The sequence below is a fragment of the Oncorhynchus masou genome, unplaced genomic scaffold, assembly GCF_036934945.1.
Source record: "Oncorhynchus masou masou isolate Uvic2021 unplaced genomic scaffold, UVic_Omas_1.1 unplaced_scaffold_24___fragment_4___debris, whole genome shotgun sequence".
Classification (NCBI taxonomy): domain Eukaryota; kingdom Metazoa; phylum Chordata; class Actinopteri; order Salmoniformes; family Salmonidae; genus Oncorhynchus; species Oncorhynchus masou.
In genome coordinates, this window is record NW_027016551.1 from 140,449 (window position 1) to 163,447 (window position 22,999).

General features: G+C 40.2%; 1 pseudogene; it reads right to left on the reverse strand.

Moving 5' to 3' along the window:
* Nucleotides 1-2,646: 2,646 nt before the first annotated feature.
* Nucleotides 2,647-22,906, reverse strand: LOC135538788 (tRNA wybutosine-synthesizing protein 2 homolog; annotated as a pseudogene).
* Nucleotides 22,907-22,999: the final 93 nt, after the last annotated feature.

A 22,999-nucleotide genomic window follows, 5' to 3' on the forward strand; every position in this document is an offset into this window, starting at 1 on the left:
TCTAAATATTTCCCATAGAGGAGTCGAATAATGGAACATACAATACTCCACATGGTATGGATTGTTATAAAAAATATATATATGGAAAAGCAATAAAATACAAAAATTGTTAAACAAATTAAATACAACTACACTATACCATTCTAGATAGGGAATGTTGGAAAATAATTGGTTTATACTTTCCATTTACAGTATTTCATCAATTGATCAGAAAGCATTAGAAGAAAGGATAATTTAGTGAAATAATACATCTTCAAATATAAGGAACTGGAACACAAAAGTACTCAATCAACACGGTAGAGATAAAACACAGAGGACATAGAAAGCTACGTATGTGGGTATGTGCACATGTATTGTGATGGAAGGTGGGGTGTGTGTTTTTGTGTTTGTAAAAGTGTGAAGTTAAGTGAGTGAAAAAGGATACTGGTTGCAAATCCCAGAGCCCATGTGTGTTTGTGAGCAGGGGTTATAAGAGAGATTTTTCAATTTTGTGCAGATATAGGATATACATTTTAAAATATGTTTTTATTTATTTATTGTCCTATCATGATGGAATGGTCCCCAACCCTATACCCTAGATGCCCACCTGAGAGACCCATACACTAAGGGGAAGTCCTTATCTGTTTTTGGGCCTACTGTAAGTAGCCTATACGCAGCCAAATTAGAAAGATGAATGTGGTCAGAAACCTACTAAAGCAGCATTGCCCCCTAAAGATTCTGAGCCTGCCTGGCAGGGTTGGTCCTACAAAGCCAAATCCCCCTGATGGTAGAGCATAATATACAAGGAAATTCTGCTAATGAGAACCTTGACAACCTTGTACCTAGCTGGTGGGGATTCTGGTGGGGTGCCCCCACCCAGGCAGTGGCAGTGCTGGCAACACTAGCTGCAGTAACCCATGGGGAGGGCGTCACACTCGGACATTCAGAGAAGGGGCATACCATTATTATTATTAAAATCATAAAAGGTCTGACTGCACAGAGATGCTTGGGAATATGGTCACAACGGGGGACCGCGTGTGGGTGTTTCATGGGAAGGGGGTGTATCTGATCTCCATCACTTAGGACGTGACAATGGTTAATTAAATCTCCCCATTTCTGCCCATTTTTGCTAAATTTTGCCTACCTTCTCATACAGCTGCAACTGTATATGCATTCGTAAATCAAGGCCTTTCTTGAGTTGTGCTCTGGGATGGAATCACTGTTTAGCATCTGAGTGTATGGTAGTTTGTGGGGGGAAGAGGTTGAGTGTGACTGTGCAAAGCACCCCCACAACATGATGCTGCCACCCCCGTGCTTCACGGTTGGGATGCTGTTCTCCGGCTTGCAAGCCTCCCCCTTTTTCCTCCAAACATAACGATGGTCATTATGGCCAAACAGTTCAATTTGTTTCATCAGACCAGAGGACATTCCTCCAAAAAGTACAATCTTTGTCCCCACGTGAAGTTGCAAACCGTAGTCTGGCTTTTTTATGGTGGTTTTGGAGCAGTGGCTTCTTCCTTGCTGAGTGGCCTTTCAGGTCGATATAGGATTTATTTTACTGTGAATAGAGATACTTTTATACCTGTTTCCTCCAGAATCTTTGCAAGGTCATTTGCTGTTGTTCTGGGATTGATTTGCACTTGCTTCCAAAGATGAACCAGACAGGTCTTCAATTTTTTTCTGAGGTCTTGGCTGATTTCTTTTGATTTTCCCATGATGTCAAGCAAAGGACTGAGTTTGAATGTATGCCTTGAAATATATCCACAGGTACACCTCCAATTATGTAAATTAGCCTATCAGAAGCTTTGAAAGCCAAGACATAATTTTCTGGGATTTTCCAAGTTGTTTAATTAAAGGCACAGTCAACTTAGTGTATGTAAACTTCTGACCCACTCGAATTGTGATACAGTGAATTATAAGTGAAATATTCTGTCTGTAAACAACTGTTGCAAAAATGTATTGTGTCATGCATATAGTAGATGGCCTAACCGACTTAATTAACAAGAAATGTGTGGCGTGCTTGAAAAACGAGTTTAATGACTCCAACCTAAGTGTATGTAAACTTCAGACTTCACTGTAAAAATAACCCAAGGATTATATTAAAAAAGACCCAGCTTCTCAGTCAACCAGCATGAGAGTAAAATATACCTAAATACCTAATTTGTTGGGTTATTCACACAACCCAACAGGCTGGGTAAAAACAACTCAACATGTGATCTGTCCGCTATTTAACCAGCGCTGGGTTACCAAATAACCTAAATTGGGTTGTTTTTAGCCCATTATTTATTTGTAGTGAAGCTCGTGATTTCATTGATCATTGTCATATTTCAGATAGTCACAGTCAACAACAGTTTAATTTTCACATTGTATAAATCTATAAATCACGCTTTTCTTTAAAAAAACTAAATTATGAATAATTTAAATTAGTGTGCAACAATTTATTAATAACCACAAATGGCAGAGTACGCCAGATGGGCTGGTCCATTTTTAGCCTCTTGGCCTGTCTGACTTGGGTTTTTATTGCAAAATTCTCATTATCTTGCTAATAATGGAGGCCATCATTGGAAGAAAAGGGTCTGGTGTGTTAGAAAGGGACAAATTTTGGTCCCAGTCTGCCACTGGTATGACTACACAAAGTCATACAGTCCTGCCCTGACTATTGTCTCCTCAGAGTGGCCTGCATTCTAAGACTAGTACTATATGGTGAATGTGAGGTGCGTATGACTTAACATGCTCAATGTGCTGGACGCCAGTCCTCCATGGTCCCCCAGTGATGTCCTGCAGCAGAGAGGCAATGTGGATGGCTGTGTCCTTTGTCCAGGCACCCCAAACTTCTCTGTCACTCCTCTTAGGAGACACCTGTTCTTGGTCTCCTCCAGAAATGTCCACTCTCTCCATGACAGGAACAGAGGAAGTGTCACAGTCTGTAATATGATGTGGTGGTGAGGTAACAGACTGGTGAATGTGCAACATGCTTTTCCTCAGTAGTCAAAAGGCAACAGGCCAGCCATCTGCAGAGCTGGGTATGAGGCCCAAATTTTCCCAGTCAGCCAAGTTACACAATGATAGGGGTTGTCTCCATGGTGAACGGTGCAGCGATGTGACACTCCATTTAACTCCAAGTTTCTCTGCAGGGCTTCCACGGCAACAGGGTTCCACTCACAAGCATGAAAGTAGCTGGCCCGCTCATGCACCAAGTATGGGTTAGTGAAGTAGCCAATACCTGCATATAAATCTACCACAGTCTCCCCACTGCAGTTGAATGAGGCGACCTGGTCACATCAAACTCATACCTGATATTGTTGTCTGCATGTGTCACCCAGATGTCCTCTCCAACTAGCAGGGTGTCGTGTCTTTATCTGAGCTGCACTTCGATATATTGGTCGACGATGGAACGCAGGGTTGCCCAGCAGAATTCTCCCTTGTCCTTTGAAGAATATTTCTGGGCGGATACGATGTAGTCTTTCGTCGTGTGGTAGAACGGATATGTTGTAGTACCCTGTCAATCTGAAAAGATTGTCCGTCCTTTCCTAGACCACACACGTTTACAGCTGCTGCTGATAACTCGACGTCTAGGATGAATTGCTTTTTTAGTGAATAAGAGTTCAAAGTTCATATCAAGTTGCCATACCATAAACTCATGCTATATTCTGGCTGGTGTAGATGAAACCTATTCTGGCAAATTACAATATTTGTGAGGGAGAAAGAAAGGGGATACCCAGTTGGCAACGACCACTCCTGCAGGCAGGTGGACCTCCTGTAAAATTAAAGTCATTCATGTTACAATCTAACAAATGCTGGATTAAAACCAACCCAGCACTGGATAAATAGTGGACAGAACACATGTTGGGTTATTTTTGACCCAGCCACTTGGGTCACTTAGTTGGGTTATTATTGAGCTATGATCCAACGGGTCAGATCAGAAGACTGGAGGTGTGGCTTAGGAAGGGCGCAGCATACAGATAGTTAATTTTGGCCACTGTGAGTGTAAATGTCATTACAGGTCATCTGTTCTGTTGTATTGTTAACACATGTTAAAGGTAGGCTTTCTGAAGGCTTTGGTGCTTTCGCCAAATTGTGCTGAAAAAAGGTAATTTACTCAGCGCTTCATTATCTGTTCATAATGCACATTAGTGACATCTGCTGGTCAACAATAAATAGCAGCATGTGATTATCAGATATGAGTTTTTTACCACTGTTTTCAGCAAAACTCTAGAACTTTAGTAGTTTATATTCGGTTTGAAAACCAGGTTCGCATCTTACATCATGCTTCCTTTTTGGCATTATTTAAGATGCTTAAGACAAGTTTATACTATACTAAATGAAACATATTATTTAAACAACAGTGCAGAAAGTGTGGTTTCACAAAAATACATTTTCAAAATAGTGTACTTTCAACGAATTCAACCTCATACCCTCATCTCCCTGAATGATCCATAGTTCCCTACTCTACCTGCCAAGCTACCGGTCAGGTGAATCTATTTGTACAAAGTTGAAACTATATTTGTAAGTACGATGTTGAGTAGAGTTCGGTGTTTGAAAGCAGCTTGGAATCGAAGAAAGCATCGGAACCACAGTGAAATCATTGGGATTTCACATTTTGCAACACACGGTTTGAAAAAGCATACGATCAGATGAAGCTTCGGATGCCATTGATGACATACTTCTGATAAAGTGATAAACGCAAAGACACACTGCTTCAAAGTTTGCTGCTTAGCAAATCTTTCGCATGCCTTGGAGCTCCAGTTTCAAACGTAACATCACTAGTTAAAAGGTCCAGAACAGTAATTCCTATTCCCATGTAAAATAGCCTTTTGACTGTCTAAAATATGACCCATCGTAGTTTTGGGGATAGAAATGCTCAAAATGTTTGAATAAGTAAATATCCTCTCATCGCTAACTACCAGTAAGTAGACAGCCTGAGTGGGCGGGAGCTTATATTCATGAGCTCGCCTTGGCTGACAGCTTTTTGAAAGGACTATGTCAAGAAACTTGGATGCAGTGAGGAGTGTTGCAGTAAAGTCATCTCAAGCAAATTTGGTGACTCAAAAAGCAACTTAAACAACATTGAAATTGCACCAACAACATATATATATTTTTTTATACATCTCCCATTTTGGCATGTCTCTTGTAATGACAGATGTGATGACATGACAACTGCATCAGAGTTTTGAATAGCCCAGCCACCCCCCTTTTGTTCCATTCTGGATGAAGATCTAGCTTGTGAGTAACCAGACCGATGAAAGGAAGATACCTAGTCAGTTGTACAACTGGAAGCCTTCAACTGAAATGTGTCTTCCACATTTAACCCAACCCCTGTTAATCGGTGAGGTGCAGGAAGCTGCCTTAATTCATATCTACAGCACCCAGGGAACAGTGGTTTAACTGCCTTACTCAGGGGCAGAACAACAGATTTTTACCTTGTCAGCTCAGAAATTCGATCCAACAACCTTTTGGTTACTGGCTTAATGGACTAACCATTAGTCTACCTGCAGAGGGGAAACATATAAGTCTTTGCCACAGATGACCAGCGTAAACTTTTAATTATATTTGCTGACACCCGACAGTCAAATTTTGGCACCAGTAGAGTAGCTATCTAGCTACTATATAAACAGATATACTTAAGTATCAAAGTAAATGTAATTGCTAAAATATGCTTGCTTATGGTAGTCCATCGTATTCGATGATGACTTCCATTTCTGAGTTAACAGTGAATTATTTGGTGACTGTAGAGTCCCAATCCAAGATCCACAAACTTAAGTGCAGGTGGGGCATATGCAGTCTGCGTTGGTTGGGGCAGGCATGGTTGTATGTCTCCTGAGCTGTTTTTGCTATCTCTTTGTGCTCCTCTCCTCCTCCCACCTCAGTCCACCGCTCTGGCAGAGCTGCCGCCAGGTGGAACGGTTAGCAGCAGCATCCTCTAGGTCTGTGGGTTTGATGTTGCACTTCTTCCTCAATGTTTTTAGCTGGTCCTTGTAGCGCTTCATTTGCCCCCCTACAGACCGCCAGCCAAGATGTAGCTGGCAATACAGAATCTTTCGCGGCAAGTGCTCCTGAGATATTCTAATGACATGCCCAAGCCAGCACAGTAGGTGTTAGGTGGCTATGGCCTCCATACTCTTGCAGTTGGTTTTAGCAGGTATTTCTGCATGGGGCACACGGTTCCACCAGGTGATTCCCAGGATGCGCTGAAGGCATCTTATGTGGAATTGCTCAAGCTGCTTGTTGTGGCGATTGTAAGTGACCCAAACTTCACAGCTGTAAAGAAGTGTGGTGATACAGATGGCTTGATAGACGGTGACTTTGGTGTGGAGGTGGAGATCCCTGTTTTGGAAAACCTTGCATCTGAGTTCTCCGAAGGCAGCTTAGTTTAGTTTAGTTTTAGTTTAGTTTATTAATTTGACTATTTAAAAAAAAACAAGCGCACATACAACTTGAAAAAGCCGTATATGCATATTAATAAAATCATTGAGGATAACACACAATAAAGTCTCCATTGTGGTCCTCTTGAGACTAGATGGCTAGACAAGATCAAACAGAGTATGACAGTGAAATAATACAACATGGTTCTATGTCTCCTGAGGACCACAATGATGCTTGTTTGATCTAATTTGATACAATTTTGAATTGGAACCCGCTCCGTCAAAACCTTGGTGGTTGCTTGGAGCCTCCTGATGTTGAATAGGTTTCCTTCCTACCTGAAGTCCACCTGAAGTCCACTGCAACACCGCTGCTGTCCTCAAGCTCCTTGTTGACCTGGAGATGCTAAAATATATTTAAGTATCAAAAGTGAAAGTATAAATCATTTCAAATTCCTTATATTAAAACTTCTTAAGGCTAGGGGGCACTATTTTCATGTCCGGTGTGCCCAAAGTAAACTGCCTGCTACTCAGGCCCAGAAGCTAGGATATGCATATATTGGTACATTTGGATAGAAAATACTCCAAAGTTTCTAAAACTGTTAAAATGATGTCTCATAAAGCGTTAGCTCTCAACCTTAGAAATCATGAACAGAAAAAAATCATGTTTTTCATAAAATGTGATGATATTTGGATGAAACCAGATCAAAGTATGATGACCAAAGAATGAAAAATGACTGTTCCTTCTACATTGATAAGGTTTAATCATACAGTTACTGGTCCCCTCCCCCATGTCAAACACTTGAATTCAGGAGGCGGGATAATTGAGGGGATAAGGTGACTAAACTCTCATTTTAATATACCATAGGTACATGATATTCCCTTAATAATCCCGCCTCCTGATTCCATCTGTTTGGGACCCCTCCCCCCCACACTATATACATAAAAAAATAAGAACACACACTTTATACAATTAGGCTTGACATTCCATACATCAATAATGCTTTGCTCTACTGAGGTAAGCCATGATATCCTAATGCCACTTTAGCAATGTTCTTTAACCTCTACAGGATCGGTCCCCCACCCACAAGACGGTTGAGCTAATGTAGGCTAATGTGATTAGCATGAGGTTGTAAGTAACAAGGACATTTCCTAGGACATAGACATATCTGATATGGGCAGAAAGCTTCAATTATTGTTAATTTAACTGGACTGTCCAATTTACAGTGAAAGAATACCATGCTATTATTTGAGGAGAGTGCACAGTTATGAACTTGAAAATGTATTAATTAACCAATTAGGCACATTTGGGCAGTTCTGATACAACATTTTGAACAGAAAGGCAATGGTTCATTGAATCAGTCGAAACCTTTGCACACACTGCTGCTATCTAGTGGCCAAAATCGAAAGTGCGCCTAACCTGGAATAGTACATTGTGAACATTCTCTTGCATTTCAAAGATTTTAAAAAAGCATGTTTGTCCTTTGTATTATCCTTTATTATATCTAATGTGCTATATTCTCCAACATTAATTTTACATTTCCACAAACATCAAAGTGTTTCCTTTCAAATGGCATCAAGAATATCCATATCCTTGCTTCAGGTCCTGAGCTACAAGTCCTGAGTTAAAAACGGAAAAGTGGTGCGTGCATATCTTTTCACTCCCTTTGCTATGAAGCCCCTAAATAGGATCTGGTACAACCAATTACCTTCGGAAGTCACATAATTACTTAAATAAAGTCCACCTGTTTGTCACATGATCTGTCACATGATCTCAGTATATATACACCTGTTCTGAAATGCCCCAGAGTCTGCAACACCACTAAGGAAGGTGCACCACCAAGCAAGCGGCACCATGAAGACCAAGGAGCTCTCCAAACAGCTCAGTGACAAAGTTCTGGAGAAGGTCAGATCAGGGTTGGGTTATAAAAAATATCAGAAACTTTGAACATCTCACGGAGCACCATTAAATTCATTATTAAAAATGGAAAGAATATGGCACCACAACAAACCTGCCAAGAGAGGGCTGCCCACCAAAACTCACGGACCAGGCAAGGATGGCATTAATCAGAGAGGCAGCAAAGGACCAAAGATAACCCTGAAGGAGCTGCACAACTCAACAGAGGAGAGTGGAGTATCTGTCCATGGGACCACTAAAAGCTTCTTGAATCTAGGGGGCACTAAGTAAACGGGCTATTTTCTCAGGACAAGATGCTAGAATATGCATATAATTGACTGCTTAGGATAGAAAACAATCTAAAGTTTCCAAAACTGTAAAAATATTGTCTGTGAGTATAACAGAACTGATATTGCAGGCGAAAGCCTGAGACAAATTCAATCAGGAAGTGACTCTTATTTAGAAACCTCTGCATTCCTATGTGTCCCTATTGAGCAGTGAATGAGATATTAACCAGTTTCCTTTTTCTATGGCTTCCCTAATGTGTCTAGTGTCACAATACATAGTTTCATACTTTTATTTTGAAAAATGAGCCTGAATGTCAACATTGTGTCAGTGGTCAGCTGAAGTCTCTCAGAGTGTTTTGTGCGTAAAGGACAAATGCGGCCATTGTTTCTCTCTTTCCTACTAAGAAGCCATCTGTCCCAGTTGATATATTATTGAATAGATATTTGAAAAACAACTTGAGGGTTGATTATAACCAACGTTTGCTATGTTTCTGTTGATATTATAGAGCTAATTTGGAATATTTTTCGGCATTGTCGTGAGCGCAATTTCCGGTCGAATTCTCAGCCAAACGTGAAGAACTAACAAAGTTATTTCGGCAACAAAAATAATATTTTGGGGAAAAAATGAATATTTGCTATCTAACTGGGAGTCTTGTGAGTGAAAACATCTGAAGCTCATCAAAGGTAAACAATTTAATTTCGATTGCTTTTCTGATTTTCGTGACCAGGTTGTCTACTGCTAGCAAGGCATAATGCTATGATAGGCTATCGATAAACTTACACAAATGCTTGTCTTGCTTTGGCTGTAAAGCATATTTTCAAAATCTGAGATGACTGGGTGATTAACAAAAGGCTAAGCTGTTTCAATATATTTCACTTGTGATTTCATGAATAGGAATATTTTCTAGTAATATTTATTTATAATATTTATTGCGTTATGCTAATTAGTGTCAGTTGATGATTACGCTCCCGGATCCGGGATGGGTAGTTACAAGAGGTTGCCGTACACTCCACAGAGCTGGGCTTTACGGAAGAGAGGCCAGAAAGAAATATGCAATCAAAAGCCAAAAGGCATGTGGGAGACTCCACAAAAGTATGGAAGAAGTTACTCTGGTCAGATGAGACTAAAATGTTGCTATTTTTGGCCATCATGAAAAACGCTATGTCTGGCGCATACCCAACACCTCTCATCACCCCGAGAATATCATCCCCACAGTGAAGCATGGTGGTGGCAGCATCATGCTGTGGGGGATGTTTTTCATTGGCAGGGACTGAGAAACTGGTCAGAATTGAAGGAATGATGCTAAATACAGCGAGATTCTTGAGGGAAACCTGTTTCAGTCTTCCAGAGATTTGAGACTGGGACGGAGGTTCACCTTCCAGCAGGACAATGATCCTAAGAATACTGCTAAAACAACACTTAAGGGGAAACATTTAAATATCTTGGATTGGCCTAGTTAAAGCCCAGACCTGAATCCAATTGAGAATCTGTGGTATGACTTAAAGATTGCTGTACACTGGAGCAGATTTTTGCAAAATCCCAGTGGCTAGATGTGACAAGCTTATATAGACATACCCAATAGATTTGGAGCTGTAATTACTGCAAAAGGTGGCTCTACAAAGTATTTACTTTTTTTAGGGAGGTGGTGAATAGTTATGCAAGCTCAAGTTTTCTGCTTTTTTGTCTTGTTTCTTGTTTGTTTCACAATTAAACATATTTAGCATCTTCAAAGTGGTAGGCATGTTGTGAAAATCAAATGATACAAACCTCCCAAAAATTCATTTTAATTCCAGGTTGTAAGGCAAAAAAATAGGAAAAATGCCAAGGGTGGTGAATACTATCGCAAGCCACTGTATTCCTGTGCGTTGCCTTGAATTTGTTTTGGCTATAGGGACTGTGACAAGACTTCTGGTTGCATGTCTTTTGGAATATGTCAGTGCTTTATCTTAGTTGATTAAATAGACAGTTTGGAGATTTTGAAACATTCATATTTCTTACATAAATGAGAAGTGATGCAGACAATCTCTCCTCTACTTTGAGCCAGGAAAGGACCATATGCATTTTGTTGACATTAGCACTATTTGAACATTGCAGGGCAAGACGAGCTGCTCTGTTTTTGGCCAGCTGTAGCTTTATTATGTCTTTCTTTGCGGAACCTGACGATATTACCAGGCAGTAGTCAAGATAAGATACAACGAGAGCCTGTATGAGTTCTGTTGAATGGGGTTTTAAAAAGACTGAGTGTCTCTTTATCACAGACAGACCGTTTGCCATCTTTACGGTCTTTGAATCAATATGCTTTGACCATGACCATTTACAATCTAAGGTAACACCAAGTCATTTAGTTTCCTCGACTTGCTCAATAGCCAGCTAGGGTCTAAACCTCCTTAGGGAATGATTTGTACCCAATACTACGCTCATAGTCTTAGATGAACTACATGACCAAAAGTATGTGGACACCTGCTTGTCGAACATCTCATTCCAAAATCATGGGCATTAATATGGAGTCCGTTCCCCCTTTGCTGCTATAACAGCCTCCTCTCTTCGGGGAAGGCTTTCCACTAGATGTTGGAACATTGTTCCGGGGACTTGCTTCCATTCAGCCACAAGAGCCTTAGTGAGGTCGGGGATTGATGTTGGGCGATTAGGCCTGGCTCGCAGTCTGCGTTCCAATTCATCCCAAAGGTGTTTGATGGGGTTGAGGTCAGGGCTCTTTGCAGGCCAGTCAAGTTCTTCCACATTGATCTCGACAAACCATTTCTGTATGGGTGCATTGTCATGCTGAAACAGGAAAACACCTTCCCCAAACTATTGCCACAAAGTTGGAAGCACAGTCGTCAAGAATGTCATTGTATGCTTTCGTGTTAACATTTCCCTTCACTGGAACTAAGGAGCCTGAACCATGATAAAAAAGGCCCAGACCATTATTCCTCCTTCACCAAACTCCACAGTTGGCACTGTGGTAGCATTCTCCTGGCATCCGCCAAACCCAGATTTGTCCGTCGGACTGCCAGATGGTGAAGTGTGATTCATCACTCCAGAGAACGCGTTTCCACTGGTCCAAAGGTGGTGCACTTTACATCACCCCAGCTGTACTTGACATTGTGCATGATGATCTTAGATTTGAGTGCGGCTACTCACCATGGAAACCCATTTCATGAAGCTCCCGACGTACAATTATTGTGCTGATGTTGCTTCCAGAGGCAGTTTGGAACTCGGTAATGAGTGTTGCAACCAAGGACAGATGTTTTTTACATGCTTCAGCACTCTGCGGTCCTGTTCTATGAGCTTGTGTGGCCTACCACTTCACAGTTGAGCCATTGTTGCTCCTAGATGTTTCCGCTTCACAATTACAGCATTTATAGTTGACCTGGGCAGCTCTAGCAGGGCAGCTCACTGCGCTGTTCAGTAAGGCCATTCTGCTGCCAATGTTTGTCTATGGAGATTGCATGGCGGTGTGCTCAATTTTATGCACCTGTCAGCAACGGGTGTGGCTGAAATAGCCAAATCCACAAATTTTAAGGGGTGTCCATATACTTTTGTATATCTAGTGTATATTCAAGACTAGTTTAATGCTGACCATCCATTCTGAAACTAACTGCAACTCTCTGTTAAGAGTTGCAGGGATTTCACTAACTGTGGCTGCTGACATGTATAGGGCAGAATCATCAGCATACATATACACACATGCTTTGTTTACTACCCAACTCAACATGTTTTACGTTTGAGAGGCTTCCATGAAAGAAAACACTGTGTTCTATTAGATAGCTTTCGATCCACAATATGGCAGAGGGTGTAAAGCCATAACACATAAGTTTTTTCACTAACAGATTACGGTCAATAATATCAAAGGCTGCATTGAAGTTTAACAGCACAGCTCCCATAATTTTCTTGTTATCAATTTATTTCAGGTAATCATCAGGCATTTGTGTCAGTGCAGTACATGTTGAGTGGCCTTCTTGATAGGCATGGTGAAAGTCTGTTGTTAATTTGTTCATAGAGAAATAACATTTTATCTGGTCACCATTTTTTTCCAAAATGTGCTAAAAGCCTAGAGTAGACTGATTGGTCAGCTGTTAGAACCAGTAAAGAGCACTTTGCCATTGTTGTGTAGCTGAATGACTGTAGTTTCCCTCCAGGTCTGAGAATATTTTTTTTTCAGGCTCAGATTAAAGATACAAGTAATAAGAGCTTTAACATATTCCGCTACCATCCTCCGTAGCTTTCCATCTAATTTCTCAATACCAGGTGTTTTTTTGTTGTTGTTTTTTTACATTTAGCTAGACAAATCAGTTAAGAACAAATTCTTATTTACAATGACAGCCTACCCCGGCCAAACCTGGAGGATGCTGAGCCAATTGTGCACTGCTCTATGGGACTCCCGATCACAGCCAGATGTGATACAGCCTAGATGTAGCAACACCTCTTAGACACCTGTGCCACGTAGGAGCTCATTATTGATTACCCGCAATAATTTTTCCATCTCTTCCACACTAACTTTACAAAATATTTTTCTTTCATAATTAGGTATTTTATGCATGAATATGTTGGCTCAGAGTTTGTTGTTGGCATTTAATTCTAGAGTTTGTCCACTTTGTCAATGAAGTAGTCGTTGAAGTAATTGGACACATCAAAGGGTTTTATGATGAATGACCTATCTAATTCATTAAAGGGCGGTCTTCTGCCCATCATTTCATTTAAAGTTCTCACAAGCTTTTTCCATTATATTCTACTGTATATAATTTGTCTACATTTTGTAATACCGATTCTTCTTCTTTTTGTACAGTTTAGTTACATAAGCTTCTACATTTACAGTAAGCTTGCCAATCAGATGTACAGCCAGACTTATTAGCCACTCATTTTGCTTCATCTGCATGAAGTGCAGCATCTGGAAGCTCCTCAATATACACACACAGCCAATCATCTTTACATCTTCAGTTTAGGAATCACTACCAAACGTTTTGTATGATTGCTTACACACTATGTTAGGCCCAGCCTTTTAGAGCTTTAGAGCTTTTCTGGATACAGCCACAATATTGTGGTCACTACATCCAATGGGTGTGGATACAGCTTTAGAACACAGTTCTGCACATGGCTGATGGCTGATATAGTTCCTGTATTATTTGTAAACACCCTGGTAGGTTGACCTGAACCTTAATACAGTTACAGTGAGCAGCTTCTTTCTGAGCAGACAACTCAATGACAACAGGGGCGGCAGTGTAGCCTTGTGGTTAGAGCGTTGGACTAGTGACCGGAAAGTTGCAAGTTCAAACCCCCGAGCTGACAAGGTACAAATCTGTTGTTCTGCCCCTGAACAGGCAGCTAACCCACTGTTCCTAGGCCATCATTGAAAATAAGAATTTGTTCTTAACTGACTTGCCTAGTTAAATAAAGGTACAAATAAATAAAACTCACCCAGAAAATAGATCTCTCTGTGAACATCACACATATTATACTGACTGTTAGCACTTGGTGCTCAATAGCAGCACCCCAAAATAATAGGCTTTAGACCTATTATTGGCATGAGATCTTCTCTGAGCTGCACATGAATTTGGCTATGAATATGTACAGCATGTACATATTTATTCCTGTCTCTTCTATGGATGTTATATCTGGTTATATCCCTATATTGCTAATACTGTATTGTCAAATGAATTATCTAAGTGAATATTAGGGATGAATGTTATCTGAAGTTAGCAAATTATTGGTTTAATGAACCTTGTTATTGAGGGTACGTATATTAATATGGGCTATTTTTTATCACTTTCCTGGGTAGCTTATAGCATTGTTAAAATGAAGTGCTTTGTAACACCAAAACTAATGTCAACTGAGCTGTCACCAACTTGAAGGAGATGAACACTTAACTTTGCTTGAGTATTGAAACACATCATCCTAATATGATAATCAAGAGATGTGCAACACCTTGCCATAGCCTGGGAGAACTACCGGAAAAGGTTGAAAACATGATGATGGTGTTTTGAGTCCTGCACTTTTACAAAAACAGTTTTTGGAAGACAATATTTATTTGTAAGGCAAAGGGTTCTACCTAGAACCATTAACATCGTAAGACCCATTTTTGGAAGAAAGGATTCTTTGATGATTCTTTGGAAGGCTAGAAGGGTTCTACATAAAACTACATATAATATTTCCCAGCATGCTCTATTGCAGGGAGATTTTCTGAATATTTTGTTTTACTGGAATATCTGTGTTTTTGCATGTACATTGCTTGGTTGATTAATTTTAGGTTACACGAAGATAAATAACACAGTTTTCTAAACTAATCCAATCTGTTAGTAATTGGATTTATTGCACCCGTTACTGAGATGGCTGTGTCAGTTTATATAATTGAGGTAGTTTCCAAAAGAAAAATATTTTTGGGCCCTGGCAGACATTTTGAATGATGGTTGCTGGTGACTAACAATGCCACTTGTTGGATATCCCAATTGGCTGGATTCCAATAGGAATTATATATCACTTTGCAAGCCTGATGTGGCCTGTAAACCAGGAGAGGCCTAACACCACTGTGTTAGGTTATAATTTACCCTCAAATAAAAGCTTCATGATATATTGCAATAAATAATTCAATGTTAAAGGCTATATGGAACTGTTCAAAGAGGGTTCTAGGAAGAACCCACCAAAGAAAAAAGGGCAGAACCCTTTACAGACGGTTATAGGAAGAATCTTTAGATGAATTTGTTATTTATTTATTGGTAGAACCCTTCATCGAGGGTTCTAGTTAGAACCGTATACAGGGGGTTCTTTGAAGAACCCCTCTGCAAAGGGTTCTACCCAGCACCAAAAAGGGTTCCCCTATGGGGACAAAATGAATAACCCTGTATGGTTTTACTTAGCGCGAGTGTGTGTAGTGCAGACTTAGATACCTTCTCTTTTGGTGTCTTTTCCTCTGTCTAAAGCTTCTAAACACCATTATGATGTTTTGAATGCTGTCTAGTGCAGACCTACATATCTTTTTATGAAGTGTCTTAAAGTTCAACATTATTTTATGTATTTGATCATTTGCCATTTTATACTGTTTTGGAAGGAATTGTCAAACTGTGTTCAAACCACCAGAAATAACTGGTGATGGAACAACAAGATTTAGGGATTCTGCACTTACCTCTTCCATTGACAATCATGAATGTGGGAATGTGTGCTGTTCTCATTGAACATCATTTTTTTGACAGTTTCGATATCCATTCATCATGATCCAATACACCTCATGGTACAACAAGCTTAAAACTAATATAGAAATAGATGTGTCTTTCTTCAAACATGCATACAATACTGTGTGAAAGAATCATAAGCATTTTTTTTTAATGACTCACAATCCTCTAAAAACAGAGTCACGTGGAACGATAGGAAATGCAAGGTGATTAAATCCAAAGACTTCCAATGAGTTCAATCACTCAATTTTCTTTCTCTTTGGATATCCTCATGAAATATACTTACATTTTGAGAAACATATTAATTTTGATTTATTCTTACACTGTCATTGAAATTACTTGTATACAGTTTTGTTGACACTTTATTGAGACAATTATGAAAGGACAGAGGGGATACAGATAGGTGGGAGAAACAGATTGAAGGGTTGGAGTGGGGAATTTCAACACAGTCTTCGGTAGGGAGAGAGGTGACATGTCTAAGCAGGATGCGTTACCGCTAGACCACGGCTTCTGCACAACTTGCATTCATTTTATTATATTATTATTTATTTATTATTAAATCTGTCGTTCTGCCCCTGAACAGGCAGTTAACCCATTGTTCCTAGGCCGTCATTGAAAATAAGAATTTGTTCTTAACTGACTTGCCTAGTTAAATAAAGGCAAAAAAAAAATATTTTTTTTTTTTTTTAGCATAGCACTGTTCTGCCCTGCCCTTGTGGAGCTCAACAGTTACTGTTTCTTACTGTTACAACTCATGTGTTATTTTTGTCAATGCAATATATTTTTTTGTTATTATGTCACATCTTGGTAATATTATTTTATTGCTATATCCTGATATTGTATTCTAATTACTAATAATTCGAGGGGTGTGGTACTCATCCAGCAGGTCTCTCATTAGGTTTTCTCTGTACTTTTGGTATGTAATTACTTTACCTGTGGGGAGGATGGGGGAAGGGAGAGGATGCTGAGGCAGTGGGTAGGTGGGTGAGATATTGTCACTATAATTGCATAATGGAACTGTATGTGATTTGTAAGTGAACTGTACGTCCAATTACAAAAAATACCTTGTTCAGTAATCATCTCACCTGGATCACCGGGATACAATCTTCCCAGCGCTGCATATTTTGCTGTGAGAAGGCAGAGTCATTAGATCATTTATTTTGGTACTGTCCATATGTAGCTCCTTTTTGGTCACAGTTCCAGGAATGGCTGAAGAATTGCAACATTTTCCTAGAACTAATGCTGCAGATAGCAATACTGGGTGACTGGAAATGTCATAGTCAATCAATAATATAAGAATTATTTAAGCAAAAGTGTTTATCTTAAATTTACAATCTGTAGAAGCTATGAGAAAAGAAAGGTTCAGTACTTTTGTGAAGCATCACAGCACAGTTGAAAAATATATGGCAAATAGAAATCCAAAATGGATGGTATTCGGCGATATATGGGAGGGGTTGAATGGAGCTGAAGAGTGGGACTAATAACATCAAGATAACCAATGTAAAACATATGGGGTCTGTAAAATGTATATAGGTTCAGAAATTTTAAATAAAATATTGTATTTAACCTTTATTTAAGGCAAGTCATAACAAATTCATATTTACATTAACAGTGAGTGGATTAACTGCCTTGTTCAGGGGAATAACAACAGATTTTCACCTTGGCAGCTTGGGGATTTGATCTAGCAACCTTTCGGTTACTGGCCCAATGCTCTAACCACTAGGGTATCTGCCACCCAGTTACAACATAGCTATTGTAAAATAGATTGTTTCTGTAAAATGTGTATAATATGTATAAACTGAAGGCAGAACCCTAAGGATTATAGTTTATTCAAATTGTACTCCAATTGGGAGAGGGGTGGTAGGGGTTTGCAGGGAATAATAAAGGTATATTCTTTAAAAAAGTATGTATATGTATGTATTTTAATGTATATGTGTACATGTATGAATGTTTATGTACTGTATATACAGTACAAAATCCATGTCTATGTGTGTGTGTGTATAGTGCGTATGCTATCGTGTGTGTGTGTGTGTGTGTGTTTCAGGCTTCAAACATAAAGATATAAAACTGTATTTTTTTGTGAAGAATCAACAACAAGTGGGACACAATCATGAAGTGGAACGACATTTATTGGATATTTCAAACTTTTTTAACAAATCAAAACTGAAAAATTGGTCGTGCAAAATTATTCAGCCCCCTTAGGTTAATACTTTGTAGTGCCACCTTTTGCTGCGATTACAGCTGTAAGTCGCTTGGGGTATGTCTCTATCAGTTTTGCACATCGAGAGACTGAATTTTTCTCCCATTCCTCCTTGCAAAACAGCTCGAGCTCAGTGAGGTTGGATGGAGAGCATTTGTGAACAGCAGATTTCAGTTCTTTCCACAGATTCTCAATTGGATTCAGGTCTGGACTTTGACTTGGCCATTCTAACACCTGGATATGTTTATTTTTGAACCATTCCATTGTAGATTTTGCTTTATGTTTTGGATAATTGTCTTGTTGGAAGACAAATCTCCATCCCAGTCTCAGGTCTTTTGCAGACTCCATCAGGTTTTCTTCCAGAATGGTCCTGTATTTGGCTCCATCCATCTTCCCATCAATTTTAACCATATTCCCTGTCCCTGCTGAAGAAAAGCAGGCCCAAACCATGATGCTGCCACCACCATGTTTGACAGTGGGTATGGTGTGTTCAGGGTGATGAGCTGTGTTGCTTTTACGCCAAACATAACGTTTTGCATTGCTGCCAAAAAGTTAAATTTTGGTTTCATCTGACCAGAGCACCTTCTTCCACATGTTTGGTGTGTCTCCCAGGTGGCTTGTGGCAAACTTTAAACAACACTTTTTATGGATATCTTTAAGAAATGGCTTTCTTCTTGCCACTCTTCCATAAAGGCCAGATTTGTGCAATATACGACTGATTGTTGTCCTATGGACAGAGTCTCCTACCTCAGCTGTAGATCTCTGCAGTTCATCCAGAGTGATCACGGGCCTCTTGGCTGCATCTCTGATCAGTCTTCTCCTTGTATGAGCTGAAAGTTTAGAGGGACGGCCAGGTCTTGGTAGATTTGCAGTGGTCTGATACTCCTTCCATTTCAATATTATCGCTTGCACAGTGCTCCTTGGGATGTTTAAAGCTTGGGAAATCTTTTTGTATCCAAATCCGGCATTAAACTTCTTCACAACAGTATCTCGGACCTGCCTGGTGTGTTCCTTGTTCTTCATGATGCTCTCTGCGCTTTTAACGGACCTCTGAGACTATCACAGTGCAGGTGCATTTATACGGAGACTTGATTACACACAGGTGGATTGTATTTATCATCATTAGTCATTTAGGTCAACATTGGATCATTCAGAGATCCTCACTGAACTTCTGGAGAGAGTTTGCTGCACTGAAAGTAAATGGGCTGAATAATTTTGCACGGCCAATTTTTCAGTTTTTGATTTGTTAAAAAAGTTTGAAATATCCAATAAATGTCGTTCCACTTCATGATTGTGTCCCACTTGTTGTTGATTCTTCACAAAAAAATACAGTTTTATATCTTTATGTTTGAAGCCTGAAATGTGGCAAAAGGTCACAAAGTTCAAGGGGGCCGAATACTTTCGCAAGGCACTGTATGTTTGTGTTGCTTCAGGTTCCCCGCTGTTCCATAAGGTGTTTTTTTTCATCTGTTTTTTTTACATGTAATTTTACTACTTTCATGAGTTACTTGATGTGGAATAGTGTTCCATGTTGTCATGGCTTTATTTAGTATGGTGCGCCTTCCGTAGTCTGTTCTGGACTTGGGGACTGTGAAGAGACCTCTTGTGGCATGACTTGTGGGTTATGCATGGGTGTCCAAGCTGTGCGCCAGCAGTTCAAATAGACAGCTTGGTGCATTCAACATGTCAATAAATACAAGCAGTGATGAAGTCAATCTCTCCTCCACTTTGAGCCAGGAGAGATTGACAAGCATATTATTAATATTAGCTCTCTGTGTACATCCAAGGGCCAGCCATGCTATCCTGTTCTGAACCAATTGCAACAGTAGCCCAGGTGCGACAAAACTAGGGTATGTAGGACCTGCCTTGTTGACAGTGCTGTCAAGAAGGTAAAGCAGTGCCTTATCATAGACATATTTCTCCCCATCTTAGCTACTGTGCTATCAATATGTTTCAACTATGACAGCTTACAATCCAGGGTAACTCCAAGCAGTTTAGTCACCTCAACTTGCTCAATTTCCACAAGATTTATTACAAGATTTAGTTGAGGTTTAGGGTTTATTGAATGATTGAATAATAAATATAAAGAAAACCAATTGAATGAGTAGGTGTGTGCAAACCTTTGACCGGTACTGTATGTAGCTCTGAGAATCTGCACAGCGCCTAGGCAGCTCATGACTAAGCCTGACATCCCTGGAGAGAGAACAAACTGGCTTTGTATCTTTGTGTTTTAACACGCGGTCCGCTGTCCCTACTCAGGGATACATGCATAGCCGGGAACATGAAAGCAGCGTGTCAGAAAACCTCTGTGTTCGTGCCGTGGTCTGAACTCATTGTCTGTGTTTATTCGATTCTGTTGTCCCCACCATCTGTCGTTCCCTTTATGTGTGATACTTGCTCTCTCCTACTTGGAAAGAATGCTGGCTTATAACTTCACAATGTAGGGGAGAGTGGGGTAAGTTGAGAAATGTTAAACATTTCGCATCACTACGTCAATGGAAATATAGGAGTCCTTCAAACAAATATATCTACATATACAGTAGTTCAGGGTGTTGTGTATCCCTGAAAATAATCAGAATTCATATAAACATAACTGTTTTGAAAACAGCCTGTCCAAAAAAGTTGTCTTGGCACTAATTACCACAGGTATGGGGTAATTCGAGTATTAGAAAATGGTAAGTTGAGCCACATTGGGTTAAGTGGATGATGGGGTCCTGTGGCAGGGGATGGTGGTGGTAGGTCAAACATTAATTCATGGAATGGGTGTGTGGTACATTATATATCTTAAATGTATGCCTACATTCAGATAGATTTCTCTGTTCAATATCACTTAACCTTCCATTTCTTGACCATTTGTCCAGGACAGGGATGTTGTTTTGATGTGCCAATTCAGTCAAGTTCTCTGCATTTTAGTCTACTAAGCTTTTGAAACTGGTCCAGAAAATTTGGGATATGTTTAGCAAGCTCAGACTCCATGTTATCAGATAAGACATTGTGTGCCTCTGCGACTTTATCATAGCTTCTCTTTCGCACAGGTAGGCTACATGTTAATTAGATTTCTAACTTAACCCAATCTCCTCGAAGGAATAATTGGAAAATCAATGATGTTTCAGTGAAGGAAGATTCCCCCAACCCTCTACTACACCTATCAGAGAAGCAGGCTTCTGGCCAACTCCTTTATTATACAGTGAAAACCCATCTTCAGGGCAGGTGGGAAAGAAGGCTCAAGGTCATTGGCCACAGATAAAATGTCAAAATACGTTATATGTACAGTAGCTTTGAATGGACTGATCATGTCAACATCTTACCTTCAAAATCTTAGCTAGCAGTTATCATCATGAATTGAGACGACAATCTACTGGCAAAAATCCTTTAATCCTTGTCATATGAAGAGAAATAATTAAGAAAATTATTGGTACATATTGGTGCTCATCGGCCATTGGACATAAACATTACACAAGTTGGAAATCGCAAATTCAACAATGAATGGTTTGGAAGTGTTAGGTTCTTATAATTTTCAGAGTAAATAACTCAAGGACACTAGAGAACCTTTAACCAAGTTTAATTCTTCCCAAAGGTTCTGTACAACTGTAATTCAGACAACCCAACATTTCTCCCATCCAGATACAGTGGGGCAAAAAAGTATTTAGTCAGCCACCAATTGTGCAAGTTCTCCCACTTAAAAAGATGAGAGAGGCCTGTAATTTTCATCATAGGTACACTTCAACTCATTCACCCAAATGGATGTGAGGTTCTATGGGTGGATTGTGTATGTTTCTCTAGTTTATCAAAGGTTAAACTTACTCAGGATGGCGTTCACTCGGCCTGGTCCAGCATCGATTTGCCTTCAGGACACTTTCCATGCCATCCAAAGGCAACAGCGTTGACACACTCGTCAGTGAAAAAAATGGTCAAATAGGAGATGGAACAGGCGGAGGCAGTCACGCTGTGATGTTTGATGAATTGCAGCAAGATTAAATTATGATATGTACAGACCACAGCCCGGATACAGCTCCTGCTTGCCCATCCTAGTAGATGTGTCGGATGCAGCCTCTTGGAATTTCTCAAGACTGTCACATAAGCCCCTCACAGCTTTGACTTGGTCAGGGCCTGTAAGGAAACATTGCATGAGAGTGTTATGAGACAATGACAACTATAATCTACTGCTTCTCAGACAAGCAAAGTGAAATAATGAAACTACATCTTACTCAAGCTCAACAGCACTTCTTCCATTTTCCTCTTTTCCTGCATTCGTTTGTAAACTTGCTGTTTGCAGATCTGGCATGGCTGCCATGGTCTCTGTTCATCTTCCATGGGCTCCCCATATTCGCTCTGTGGACTGCGGTCAATAACAACTGTGTCAGCAAAAGCAGAAGAAAATGGCGTTGGAGCTCTGGATTCTGCATTCAGTGGACCTGGTTCCTCAGATGACCGCAGCATGCCCGTGAATGACTCTGCAGCATGCCCGTGAATGACTCCCTGGGAGTCAAATCTCTCAACAAAGGGGTGTTAACCTGCTGGTCCAGGTTGAAATAGCTTGGGCCAGCTCCAGAAGTGTCAGAGTCGGGAGCTTGGGGAGGGTGGAAGTGTGCACCATACTGGTGTGGAGAATAGGCGGTGGGGCTGTAGGCCCATTAGAGCTTGGGAAGGGGGTGAGGTGTGCATCATCCTGGTGTGGTGGGGAGTATAGAAGGTGAAGCTGGGAAGAATGAGAGTGAAGAGGATGTACTAAATTCTTGCTATAAAATTAGGCAGCAGAATCTTCTTCAGAATCTTTGCTGAGTATCCATCCTCAAACCTCACAAAGGCAAACAGATCTGAAAAGACCAATACATTAACACTAGAAGAACTAAGCATTCAAAATTACCATTGTGGGATTTAAAAAACAATCCCATGCACTGCTCAGAACCAATACAAAGACAATTGCGCAAGTTAAAAAATTCTGACAGATACTATTAGCTTTGTGGCCAGCACCTACCTCTCGTGTCATCAGCATCATGAGAAGAATCTCCCTCTCCATCACTTTAAGAGCTGGCTTGCGTTATCTCTTTGGCAATTCTCTAGCTGGCAGAGGCTTCTTCATTCTTGATCATTTCAGGCTGGTGGGTGATGC